The sequence below is a fragment of the Lucilia sericata genome, unplaced genomic scaffold (assembly GCF_015586225.1).
Source record: "Lucilia sericata isolate MDLA Ls3-8-SP2 unplaced genomic scaffold, ASM1558622v1 Contig000499F_arrow, whole genome shotgun sequence".
Classification (NCBI taxonomy): domain Eukaryota; kingdom Metazoa; phylum Arthropoda; class Insecta; order Diptera; family Calliphoridae; genus Lucilia; species Lucilia sericata.
Genome location: NW_023994513.1, coordinates 240,661 through 256,005, shown reverse-complemented (window position 1 = coordinate 256,005; position 15,345 = coordinate 240,661). Strand labels below are relative to the sequence as shown.

General features: G+C 28.9%; 1 protein-coding gene across 2 annotated transcripts in view; it reads left to right on the top strand.

Annotated features, from left to right (window-relative positions):
* The window catches only part of LOC119605591, a 150,065-nt gene that overhangs the window by 81,983 nt on the left and 52,737 nt on the right, over nt 1–15,345 (top strand). For both annotated transcript variants that reach the window (XM_037958797.1, XM_037958796.1), the window contains one exon: nt 7,213–7,233. The gene's annotated coding sequence lies outside the window, so the exon portion shown is untranslated. The remainder of the gene's footprint in view (nt 1–7,212; nt 7,234–15,345) is intronic.

The following is a 15,345-nucleotide window of genomic DNA, read 5'->3' as shown; positions in this document are numbered from 1 at the left end:
TGGTAACAACTGCTCTAACTCGTATTTAAACAACTGTTGTCTTGGTATCACAACACAGCTGAACTGAATAGCTAGCAAGATGACAGTCAGTCTGATGATAGTGAGTGAATGTTGAAAGATTTCAGGAAAAATGAAAATAAAAAACCTTCTCAATATAAAAATGCACACACTGCTAAATTGTCATTTGCAATAATTTTCTACATTCTTGTTAGTCTGTCAGGGTTTTTATTCTAGTCTTTTTTTGCAAAACGTTGCTGGGATGATGAATTTTTAGCATTTTTTACTGTTAAATTGTATAAAGAAAAAATAGTATGTTGCTGCTGCTCTTGCAGCAGTTTCTGCAGTTTATTTGTATTTGTTTGAATGAATAATTGTGAATTTAAAATGAATTTTATTGGTTACAAAAAGAAAAATTGATAACAATTTTTCCCATTAATACCCTGAGGAGTTTCCGTCATATTATTGTCAATTATTTGACAATTAAGATTCAAACTGACTTTAAGAAAGCGACAATTAGTTGACAAATAAAAAAATTTTATTGATAAAACTGTCTGAGAATTTGAGTTGAGAGTATATCAATAAAGGAATTACATAATGTTGTTTTTTTTTTTTTTAATAATTTAGTTTTAGTAACGTGAGAAATTTAAATGATATATAAAATCAATGGATATAAAATCAAGTGATCGTCAATTTATCCATAGAAAATATACTGATCAATATAATGATCGTGAAATTTTCTAAAGAAAACGTACGGATCGAGAAATTTTGTATAGAAAATTATACTGATCGTGATATTTTCTATTGAAAATCATACTGATCGTGAAATTTTCTTTAAAAAATTTACGAATGGTGAAATTTTCTATAGAAAATCTTGTAATCATGAAATTTTTTATAAAAAATCTTCTGATCGTGAAATTTTCTATAGAAAATCTTGTGAATATGAAATTTTCTATAGCAAAACTACAGATGCAAAGTTTTCTATAGAAAATCTACTGATCATAAAATTCTTTTATAGAAAATCGTACTGATCGTGAAATTTTCTATGGAAAATCTTTTAATCGTGAAATTGTCTATAGAAAATATATTGATCGTGAAATTATCTATGGAAAATCTATTGATCGTCAAATTTTCTATAGAAAGTCTATTGATTGTGAATTTTTCTATAGAAAATCTATTGATCGTGAAATTTGCTATAGAAAATCTATTGATCGTCAAATTTTCTATAGAAAATCTATTGATCGTCAAATTTTCTATAGAAAATCTTTAAAAAAAAATCTTTTTGCTATAGAAAATCATACTGATCATGAAATAGAAAAAGGACATCAAACTGATTGTGAAATTTCCTATAGTAAATCTACTGATCGTGAAATTTTCTATCAAAAATCATACTGATCGTGAAATTTTCTATAGAAAATTATACTGATCGTGAAATTTTCTATAGAAAATCATAATGATCGTGAAATTTTCTATAGAAAATCATACAGATCGTGAAATTTTCTATAGAAAATCATACTGATCGTGAAATTTTCTATAGAAAATCATACTGATCGTGAAATTTTCTATAGAAAATCATACTGATCGTGAAATTTTCTAAAGAAAATCATACTGATCGTGAAATTTTCTATAGAAAATCATACTGATCGTGAAATTTTCTATAGAAAATCATACTGATCGTGAAATTTTCTATAGAAAATCATACTGATCGTGAAATTTTCTATAGAAAATCATACTGATCGTGAAAATTTTCTATAGAAAATCATACTGATCGTGAAATTTTCTATAGAAAATTATACTGATCGTGAAATTTTCTATAGAAAATCATACTGATCGTGAAATTTTCTATAGAAAATCATACTGATCGTGAAATTTTCTATAGAAAATCATACTGATCGTGAAATTTTCTATAGAAAATCTTTTAATCGTGAAATTGTCTATAGAAAATCTATTGATCGTGAAATTATCTATGGAAAATCTATTGATCGTGAAATTTTCTATAGAAAGTCTATTGATTGTGAATTTTTCTATAGAAAATCTATTGATCGTGAAATTTGCTATAGAAAATCTATTGATCGTCAAATTTTCTATAGAAAATCTTTAAAAAAAATCTTTTTGCTATAGAAAATCATACTGATCATGAAATAGAAAAAGGACATCAAACTGATTGTGAAATTTCCTATAGTAAATCTACTGATCGTGAAATTTTCTATCAAAAATCATACTGATCGTGAAATTTTCTATAGAAAATTATACTGATCGTAAAATTTTCTATAAGAAATCATAATGATCGTGAAATTTTCTATAGAAAATCATACTGATCGTGAAATTTTCTATAGAAAATCATACTGATCGTGAAATTTTCTATAGAAAATCATACTGATCGTGAAATTTTCTAAAGAAAATCATACTGATCGTGAAATTTTCTATAGAAAATCATACTGATCGTGAAATTTTCTATAGAAAATCATACTGATCGTGAAATTTTCTATAAAAAATCATACTGATCGTGAAATTTTCTATAGAAAATCATACTGATCGTGAAATTTTCTATAGAAAATCATACTGATCGTGAAATTTTCTATAGAAAATCATACTGATCGTGAAAATTTCTATAGAAAATCATACTGATCGTGAAATTTTCTTTAGAAAATCTACTGATAGTGAAATTTTCTATAAAAAATCTTGTGATCGTGAAATTTTCTATAGGAGATCTTGTGATCGTGAAATTTTCTATAGAAAATCTTGTGATCGTGAAATTTTCTCTAAAAAATTTTGTGATGGTGAAATTTTCTATAGAAATTCATACCGATCGTGAAATTTACTTTAGAAAATCTTGAGATCGTGAAGTTTTCTATAGAAAATCATACTGAACGTGAAATTTTCTATGGAATTTCTTTGAATCATGAAATTTTCTATGGAAAATAAACTGATCGTGAAATGTTCAAAAAAATCACACTGATCATGAAATTTTCTATAGAAAATCTTGTGATCGTGAAATTTTCTCTAAAAAATTTTGTGATGGTGAAATTTTCTATAGAAATTCATACTGATCGTGAAATTTACTTTAGAAAATCTTGAGATCGTGATGTTTTCTATAGAAAATCTTGTGATCGTGAAATTTTCTAATTGTGAAATTTTGTAATTGTGAAATTTTCTATGGAAAATCTAGTGATTGTGAAATGTTCTATAAAAAATCTTGTGTTCGTGATATGTTCTATAGAATATAATAAGAGGTTTGCAAATAGAGAATTCACCAAAATGTTTTTTTTTTTCGAAAATAGGAAATTTATTAAATATTTGCCACAGGAAAACTGTTATAAAGACTAAGACATATGTATGTAAGTGTCTATTTTGCCCATCACCGTTTTATATCCTTGCTACAAATGCTTTAAAAATTTTATGTTAAATTTTTCTGTTTAAACATTGTAAAGTGAAATTGTGTTGGTTGCATAATACCAATAATCGTACCACTCAGTTCCTTTAGTTCTCCTCCACCTCCTTTAAGGGTATTAGTGGTCGTGTTTCTTGGTATATGGTCATTACTATTTACTGCAATTATGATTACCAAGACTCTTTTTTTCTCTCTTCCATCCTTTAACTCTTTAGGGGTTTTCTGCTTAACATGGCTAATTTAAATGGCTTAAGTGCATTTGCTTTAAGCCTCTTGATACTAATTATGACCATTAGAGAGACAAGAGACATAAATGAATTGCACTTTGGCAAACAGGGACTTGTAGGGGCAAAAAAAAATGGGATTTTGTTTAATAAATGAGGCAAAGAAAAATTAAAAACAAAATTCGTTTTGGCAATTTGCAATTACATTTTTGTGCCTAAAGAAGAGGCTTTCAAATTTCTTAAATAGAAAAAAATTCAAATCAAGTCTTTAAGGGGGTGTATAAGAAGACATTCAAAACTCTACAGAATTTTCTTTCCACTTTATATGATTTTTTATAGATTTTTATAATGACAAACAATGATATGCAAAGATGCTTGATATGGCTCGTAAATATAGAATAAAAGCAAAATAATAAAACCAAATATTATATAAGAAAACAACAAACAACAATCATGTAAAGAAAACAAATCATAATAAATTAACATAAAAATTCTAATGATAGGAAAAACATTTAAATATTTATACATACAAATACCTACCCTGGTTACCACACCACGTATCACTGTCTTGTATCTAGGAAACTTTTAAAGTACTTGTTCAATGCAAATATATACATACATCGATTGTTACATCTGCGTAATTCCATTTTTGAGTTTCAGGGAGTAACAGGGAGATGAATATGAAAATTTTTAATGTTCCACAAGGCAGACAACAGTTGTCAAGAACATGTTTTTTTTTTATGAGGAAATAAAAACAAAAATGAAAGTGGAAACCAAAAAATCTATAAAATCATAAACAATTGTTATGACACTTAAAAATACATTTTTTAAAAAAGAAATTTACAAAAAAATTACAAGAATTTAATAATGTTACACTTCCACATTTTAACTCAATAGAGAGAAAATTTGAAATTCTTTATAGAATCACTACTAGAAGTAAAATATCAACCAATCGTAAAATTTTCTATAGAAAACCAACTGATCGTACTATTTTCATTGAAATTAAAACAACTTACAACAAATAAAAAATCCCTATAAATAGAACCTTAAAGAAATAATACCTTTTAGCTTCATTCAACTGTTCAATTAATACAGTAAACCCAGCATACATCTGTAGATTAATAAATTTAATATCTGCTCATAAATATTTGTCTGTATGTGCATGCTTAGATGTATATGTATTTGTCACCATAATAAAAACGTAAAAGAAAAATTAGGATTCTCATTAATATGACACGCTAAACGAGGGAAAGAATTGTTGGAGGGAAAAGGACGGATAAATGTATAATAACAAGAACTGGAACACAACAACAAGTAAAAAAATATAGACAGATAAGTCCGAATATATGAGACCCTACAACTACGGCAATCGGGCCAGTTGTATTAATTAGATTATAGACTAGAAAAGTCCATAGACTAGTCTGTAGAAAAGACTATATAATAGACTATAGACTAGACTAAAGACTAGACTAAGGACTAGACTAAATACTAGACTAAAGACTAGACTAGACTATAAACTAGACAATAGACTACACCATAGTATAAACTTTAGACCAGACCATAGACTACGCTAAAGACTAGACTAAAGACTGGACTATAGACTAGACTACAGACTAGACTACAGACTAGACTATAGAATAGACTAGACTATAGACCAGACTAGACTATATAATAGACTAGACTATAGACTAGACTATAGAATAGACTAGACTATAGACTAGACCATAGGCTAGACTAGACTATAGACTAGACTATAGGTTAGACTATAGACTAGACTATAGGTTAGACTATAGACTAGACTATAGACTAGACTATAGACTAGACTATAGACTAGACTATAGACTAGACTATAGACTAGACTATAGACTAGGCTATAGACTAGACTATAGACTAGACTAGACTAGACTAGACTATAGACTAGACTAGACTAGACTAGACTATAGACTAGACTATAGACTAGACTATAGACTAGTCTATAGACTAGACTATAGACTAGACTATAGACTAGACTATAGAATAGACTATAGACTAGACTATAGACTAGACTATAGACTAGACTATAGACTAGACTATAGACTAGACTATAGACTACACTATAGACTACACTATAGACTACACTATAGACCACACTATAGACTACACTATAGACTACACTATAGACTACACTATAGACTACACTATAGACTACACTATAGACTACACTATAGACTACACTATAGACTACACTATAGACCACACTATAGACTACACTATAGACTACACTATAGACTACACTATAGACTACACTATAGACTACACTATAGACTACACTATAGACTACACTATAGACTACACTATAGACTACACTATAGACTACACTATAGACTACACTATAGACTACACTATAGACTACACTATAGACTACACTATAGACTACACTATAGACTACACTAGACTACACTATAGACAAGACTATAGACTACACTATAGACTAGACTACGGACTACACTATAAAGTAGGCTTTAGACTAGACCATAAACTAGACTATATAGACCATAGACTAGAGACTAGACTACACTAGACTGTGGTTGTGATAAAAGAACTATTTTCTAGGCGTTACAATTGCTAGAGCTTTCTCAATATATCCTTTCCGCTGTAGTGGCGTAGTGTATAATAAAAAAATATGCAAAAACGTCGACGACAATAACAAACATCTTAATTAAGTTGTAAATTTTATTGACAGAAGCATAAAATATGTATACAGTACTAAAACCACAGTGATATTCGCAGGCACATACAACCAAACACCCACCCCCGCTCCAAATACACGCACACCCTTCTTTCATTCTGTTATACTAACCGGTAGTTTTTAAAATGGCAAAAGCTTCCATGGACTAGTTTTTAGGTAACTACAATTTATACAGCCAAATTAAATCATTTGGTTTCCAAACTTATTACAGTTATAGCGTCGATGAGCCTATTTGTCTTTTTTATATCCTCTAGTAATCTAGAATGTATACAGTTACGAAAAGAAAAGAATACTGCATGATTTTAAATGAATAATTCATCATATTTTCATGTTCTTTCCTTGGAGTACATAAAAAATTAGTCAAACACTTTGACTACCTAGAACTAGCTACCAGACTGTCTCAATGTAATCTATTCAGAGATTATTATTTAAGTATATTGTCATTACAATCACATTAAAAGTAAACAGATATCTTCTGTGATTCGTTAACCTGTACAAGTTTGAACTTATAGTTTGGGTTCAGAACTACTGGAATCTCCCCCAGAGGAGTGGGTGTCCTATCGCAATATTTGCATGAGACACAGGAGTGTGTGCGGTTTTATTATAAAAACACTGTGACTGCATTTAATTGAAGGTTGTTGTTTTTATATATTCACATGTTTGAATATTGTATATAATTCCCCTGCTGATATATTATTGCTCTTGTCTTTATTTCATATACAAATTTAACATGTTGATATCAAACCAAGAGTAGTAAGTGGTCGAATTTATAAGGATTTGAAAAGATATTGGAATATTTCTTAATATATTTTATTATTGACAAAAAAGTAAAAATTATTTAAAAAATTTTCATGATTTTTTCTCTCTTTCAGTTTGTGAAACCCACTTTCAGGGTAAGTTATTAAAAAATCCTAAAAAATATACATTTTTGATAAAACTTTCTTTAATATAAACTGATCGTAATGTGCTGATAATAAAATTTTCTATAGAAAATCAACTGATCGTAGAATTTTCGTTACTAAATCAACTGATCGTAAATAAAAAAACTTGATCGCTACATTTTCTATAGCAAATCAACTGATCGTAAACTTGTCTATAGCAAAATAACTGATTATATAACTTTATTATAGAAAATCAACTGATCATGACATTTTCTGTAGCAAATCATCTGTTCGTAAATTTTTCTAAATATAGAAAATTCACTGATCGTATAATTTATTTATAGAAAATCAACTGATCATGACATTTTCGAAGACAAATCAACTGATCGTATAGTTCTCAATAGAAAATTAACTGATCATATAATTTTCTTATAGAAAATGTACTGATCGTGACATTTTCTATAGAAAATCAATTAATCATAGAATTTATTTATAGAATATAAACTGATCGTGACATTTTTTACACAAAATCAACTGATCGTAAAATTTTGTATAGGAAATCAACTGATTGTCGACTTTTTTAGATAAAATAAACTGATCGTAAAGTTTTCTATAGAAAATCAACTGATCATAGAATTAATTTATTGAAAATAAACTGTTCGTGACATTTTTTTATAGAAAATCAAGTTATTTTTTTTATAAAAAATCAACTGATTGTCGATTTTTTTAGATTAAATAAACTGATCAAAGATTTCCTTTAAATAAAATTAACTGATCGTGAATTTATTGAGGAAACTGATCGTAAAAATCAATAAAATCAACTGATCGTAAAATGGATCATAAAATATTTGATACTTACTCAACTGATCGTAATATTTTCTATACAGCGAATAATTTAGTACAGAAAATCTATTGATTGTAAAAATTTTTTATAGAAAATCTACTGATCGTAAAATTTTCTTTTAAAACCAACTGATCATAAAATATTCTAAAGAAAAGCAAATTATCGTAAATTTTGTTTATAAAAAATCAATGGATCGTTAAAGTTTCTTGTTTTTTCACTGATCCAAAAAAGTGATTAAAACGATCTCGTCCAAAAATCTCTTTAACTTTACATTACGATCATTATGACAGAACATTTGCTCATTGCAAGTAATAGGCTCAGTAAGCTATTTATAAAAATTACTATAATAATAGTATTTTATTATAAACTTATAAATGCAGCCACCTTTGAAACGTAGACAAACAATTATTGCCATAAGAGTGCACAGGTGTTAAACAATTGGTAACACCTACTCACACGAATACATACATACATAGCAACATACACACACTCCCTAACAATCATTAATAATTAAATGTTGCATATAAGACAGTTATGGGCAAATCAATAAAACTCATATTAAATGTTTTATATAAGACAAATTTTCAAAAAGTTTTTAAACAACTCACGCTTACAAAAAAAATCAAAAAAGTACCCATGACTGGTATCATGTTTAACATTAAAACCAGCATATTTTTGGACATATAGCAGAGGTAGTGTTAATAAATATTCCCTGCCATTGAATAAAAAGCGAAGCAAATAGTTAACCAAAAATAATATTATTTACTATAGAGGCAGATTTAAAAATAACTGTAATTAAGTTCAGCTACAAAAAAGACTTATAACTGTAACTATAGTAATGCCAAAAATACTTTAAAAAAAAACTTAAATACAAATTATTAACAACTTGTACAAAATTTATTAAAACAACTAATTACTGTTGATTTTTAACACAAATTTTGTGTGAAAAATACACATACATACGTTGACCAATTAAGTAACTCATACACACATACTACGAGTAAAAAAAAAACAATAAATTTTATTATTTTTTTTAATTTCCGTTCTTAAAAACCAGGGCTACCTGATTAAATTTCTTTGTTTTTAAATATTTGTTTTTATGTTATTTTTTAATAATTTACTGTGGTTACAAACTAGTTCCTTAGTAGTGTGGTCCCGCTAGCAATAAATATCCTTGTAAAATGTTTCTTTTTTTTGGGTAAAGGATTTATTAATTCTTCTTTCTTTCTCAACAGGTTTGTACTTGAATTTAGAAAAATTTTATAACTTCTAAGTCTAGTCTATAGTCCTAGTCTAAGTCTGTTATAGTCTAGTCTATAGTCTAGTCTATAGTCTAGTCTATAGGCTAGTCCCGATAGTCTAGTCTATAGTCTAGTCTATAGGTCTAGTCTATAGTCTAGTCTATAGTCTATCTTAGTCTAGTCTATAGTCTAGTCTATAGTCTAGTCTATAGTCTAGTCTATAGTCTAGTCTATAGTCTAGTCTATAGTCTAGTCTATAGCTAGTCTAATAGGCTAGTCTATAGTCTAGTCTATAGTCTAGTCTATAGTCTAGTCTATAGTCTAGTCTAGTCTAGTCTATAGTCTAGTCTATAGTCTAGTCTATAGTCTAGTCTATAGTCTAGTCTATAGTCTAGTCTATAGTCTAGTCTATAGTCTAGTCTATAGTCTAGTCTATAGTCTAGTCTATAAGTCTAGTCTATAGTCGAGTCTATAGTCTAGTCTATAGTCTAGTCTATAGTCTAGTCTATAGTCTAGTCTATAGTCTAGTCTATAGTCTAGTCTATAGTCTAGTCTTAGTCTAGTCTATAGTCTAGTCTATTAGTCTAGTCTATAGTCTAGTCTATAGTCTATCTATAGTCTAGTCTATAGTCTATCTATAGTCCGTAGTCTAGGATATCTAGTCTAGTCTAGTCCCTAGTCTAGTCTATAGTCTAGTCTATAGTCTACTCTATAGTCTAGTTTATAGTCTAGTCTATAGTCTAGTCTAGTCTAGTCTAGTCTATAGTCTAGTCTACAGTCTAGTCTATAGTCTAGTCTATAGTCTAGTCTACAGTCTAGTCTATAGTCTAGTCTATAGTCTAGTCTATAGTCTAGTCTATAGTCTAGTCTATAGTCTAGTCTATAGTCTAGTCTATAGTCTAGTCTATAGTCTAGTCTATAGTCTAGTCTATAGTCTAGTCTATAGTCTAGTCTATAGTCTAGTCTATAGTCTAGTCTATAGTCTAGTCTATAGTCTAGTCTATAGTCTAGTCTATAGTCTAGTCTATAGTCTAGTCTATAGTCTAGTCTATAGTCTAGTCTATAGTCTAGTCTATAGTCTAGTCTATAGTCTAGTCTATAGTCTAGTCTATAGTCTAGTCTATAGTCTAGTCTATAGTCTAGTCTATAGTCTAGTCTATAGTCTAGTCTATAGTCTAGTCTATAGTCTAGTCTATAGTCTAGTCTATATCTAGTCTATAGTCTAGTCTATAGTCTAGTCTATAGTCTAGTCTATAGTCTAGTCTATAGTCTAGTCTATAGTCTAGTCTATAGTCTAGTCTATAGTCTAGTCTATAGTCTAGTCTATAGTCTAGTCTATAGTCTAGTCTATAGTCTAGTCTATAGTCTAGTCTATAGTCTAGTCTATAGTCTAGTCTATAGTCTAGTCTATAGTCTAGTCTATAGTCTAGTCTATAGTCTAGTCTATAGTCTAGTCTATAGTCTAGTCTATAGTCTAGTCTATAGTCTAGTCTATAGTCTAGTCTATAGTCTAGTCTATAGTCTAGTCTATAGTCTAGTCTATAGTCTAGTCTATAGTCTAGTCTATAGTCTAGTCTATAGTCTAGTCTATAGTCTAGTCTATAGTCTAGTCTATAGTCTAGTCTATAGTCCTAGTCTATAGTCTAGTCTATAGTCTAGTCTATAGTCTAGTCTATAGTCTAGTCTATAGTCTAGTCTATAGTCTAGTCTATAGTCTAGTCTATAGTCTAGTCTATAGTCTAGTCTATAGTCTAATTGTCTACATATGGATTTAAATAAATAAATACAAATTTGGCAAAAATAAAAATAATCCATTGAACCTTGTTACAAACTTCAAATCGCCTCCTACCTAGTACACCTACTCTTACCTGATTTTCTACTTAACTATTTCAGAAAACAACCAAGTTCTATAAACGATTTTTCTATAAATGATTTTTCCATTTTTAAAGTGACAAGACAAGGTCGCTTATTTGTTTAAAAAATATTATTATCTATCCATCCATCTACTCAGTAAATAAAAAAGAAATCAATTTATTGTTTTGTATTTTTGATGTTTTTTATATTTTATTTCTTTTAGCGCAAATAAAATGAACTTGAATTAATTCATGGCGTGCCAGAGAATAAAATTTTAACATAAATACATTTATTTATTATTTATTTTTATTGAATTAAACAATTAAAACGTAATAAGAGTAGAAGTAGGTACTTACAACCTCCAGAATACTTTGCTTTAAAAGGCCTCAAATCCTGTTCTAATACCTTTTTATCAAATATATGCAAATAAAATGCTCTTTATTATTAGTAAAAGTACTGGGAGTAGAATAATCTTAATAATTTTTTTTAGTTATTAAACGTATTGCATACAAATTTTAAATTTATTTATGTATAAATTATTCATTTAGTCCTATAAAGAAGATATGTATAATAGATGTTTATCTACAATTTGAAGAAGTTTTGAGTAATTTTGTACTAATTTGTTTAGTATTTGAGGAAATGTTTGTTTTAATAGAAAGTTTTATCCTACATTAATACAAACAGAAATTGTAGGAATATACAAATGTATGTATATATATTACACACCAGGCATGGAAAATTGAAATTAGTAAGTAAATTGTTCCAACTTATAAAGAATTTAGTACTTTTCGATTTTAATGTACAAAATAATTTTTCGCTCTTGACTAGAGTAAAGATTAGACTATACTACAGACTAGCCCAATAAACCAAACGATATTATAACGATATCAAAACGATATCACTTAGGTGATAAAAAATATCATAAGTGATACTCGTACCTTTCCTTATGATATCGTTTTTCCATAAAATTATGATATCGTTTTCGCTATCATAATTTCCAAAAATAATGATAGTTAAATCGCCTTTTTCAGTTTTTTTTCTGTATGCTCTTTTATTCTTAAAATTTCATTTAAAACGCTATTTAACTTAATATTTCGCTATTATACATATAAAAAAGCCTGAAAAGGTAAGGATTGCATTCATTTGTACATATTTACATACATACATTAATACATATTTTAAAGTAATCATATTTTTCATCACATTATGCATTGTCTTGCAAATACCTGAAACTTTTCAAAATTGCATACATGTCAACTTACCACAAAACTGAAGTATCGAACGAAATTCGCGTATTTATTTGGAATATTTATCAATAATTTAGTTGATTTTATTTTAATATCCTTTTTAGTTTTCTTATGTTACAAAATTTTTATTGAAATTATTTTTATGTTTGAAGTTTTTTTCAAATGTTTGTATTTTCTTAATTTTTTTATTGGAAACAAAATAATATAAAACGATATTATAATAATATCGTTTTAAATAATGAAATATGATATCATAATCGCCCTTTAAAAGCAATAACGTTTCCGCTATCATATCGTTCTTTGGTTTATTGGGAGACTAGAGTCTAAACTAGATTTTTAAGACTAGAATATATACCAGAATAGATAGACTAGACAATAAACAATACTAGACATAATGCTGGACTACAGACCTACTATAACTGACTATAACTAGGCATAAACTAGACTATAAAATGTAGACTAGACTATTACTAGACTATAACTAGACTATAGACTAGACTATAGACTAAACTATAGACTAAACTCTAGACTAGACCTAAGACTAGACATAGACTAGACTATAGACTAACATAACTAGACTAGACTAGACTATAGACTAGACATAGACTAGACTATATACAGACCTATAGACTGATACTATAGACTAGACTATAGACTATCTATAGACTAGAACTATAGACAGACTATATACTGACATAGCTAGACTAGACCTAGACTATAGACTAGACTATAGACTAGACTATAGACTAACTATAGACTAGACTATAGACTAGACTATAGGACTAGACCTATAGACGAGACTATAGACTGACTATGACTAGAACTATGACTAGACTATAGACTAGCTATAGACAGACTATAGACTAGACTATAGACTAGACTATAGACTAGACTATAGACTAGACTATAGACTAGACTATAGACTAGACTATAGACTAGACTATAGACTAGACTATAGACTAGACTATAGACTAGACTATAGACTAGACTATAGACTAGACTATAGACTAGACTATAGACTAGACTATAGACTAGACTATAGACTAGACTATAGACTAGACTATAGACTAGACTATAGACTAGACTATAGACTAGACTATAGACTAGACTATAGACTAGACTATAGACTAGACTATAGACTAGACTATAGACTAGACTATAGACTAGACTATAGACTAGACTATAGACTAGACTATACTAGACTATAGACTAGACTATAGACTAGACTATAGACTAGACTATAGACTAGACTATAGACTAGACTATAGACTAGACTATAGACTAGACTATAGACTAGACTATAGACTAGACTATAGACTAGACTATAGACTAGACTATAGACTAGACTATAGACTAGACTATAGACTAGACTATAGGACTAGACTATAGACTAGACTATAGACTAGACTATAGACTAGACTATAGACTAGACTATAGACTAGACTATAGACTAGACTATAGACTAGACTATAGACTAGACTATAGACTAGACTATAGACTAGACTATAGACTAGACTATAGACTAACTATAGACTAGCTATAGACTAGACTAGTAGAACTAGACTATAGACTAGACTATAGACTAGACTATAGACTAGACTATAGACTAGACTATAGACTAGACTATAGACTAGACTATAGACTAGACTATAGACCTAACTATAGACCTAGACTATAGACTAGACTATAGACTAGACTATAGACTAGGACTATAGACTAGACTATAGACTAGACTATAGACTAGACTATAGACTAGACTATAGACTAGACTATAGACTAGACTATAGACTAGACTATAGACTAGACTATAGACTAGAACTATAGACTAGAACTATAGACTAGACTTATAGCTAGACTAGACTATAGACTAGACTATAGACTAGACTATAGACTAGACTATAGACTAGACTATAGACTAGACTATAGACTAGACTATAGACTAGACTATAGACTAGACTATAGACTAGACTATAGACTAGACTATAGACTAGACTATAGACTAGACTATAGACTAGACTATAGACTAGACTATAGACTAGACTATAGACTAGACTATAGACTAGACTATAGACTAGACTATAGACTAGACTATAGACTAGACTATAGACTAGACTATAGACTAGACTATAGACTAGACTATAGACTAGACTATAGACTAGACTATAGACTAGACTATAGACTAGACTATAGACTAGACTATAGACTAGACTATAGACTAGACTATAGACTAGACTATAGACTAGACTATAGACTAGACTATAGACTAGACTATAGACTAGACTATAGACTAGACTATAGACTAGACTATAGACTAACTATAGACTAGACTATAGACTAGACTATAGACTAGACTATAGACTAGACTATAGACTAGATAGACTAGACTATAGACTAGACTATAGACTAGACTATAGACTAGACTATAGACTAGACTATAGACTAGACTATAGACTAGACTATAGACTAGACTATAGACTAGACTATAGACTAGACTATAGACTAGACTATAGACTAGACTATAGACTAGACTATAGACTAGACTATAGACTAGACTATAGACTAGACTATAGACTAGACTATAGACTAGACTATAGACTAGACTATAGACTAGACTATAGACTAGACTATAGACTAGACTATAGACTAGACTATAGACTAGACTATAGACTAGACTATAGACTAGACTATAGACTAGACTATAGACTAGACTATAGACTAGACTATAGACTAGACTATAGACTAGACTATAGACTAGACTATAGACTAGACTATAGACTAGACTATAGACTAGACTATAGACTAGACTATAGACTAGACTATAGACTAGACTATAGACTAGACTATAGACTAGACTATAGACTAGACTATAGACTAGACTATAGACTAGACTATAGACTAGACTATAGAGACTATAGACTAGACTATAGACTAGACTATA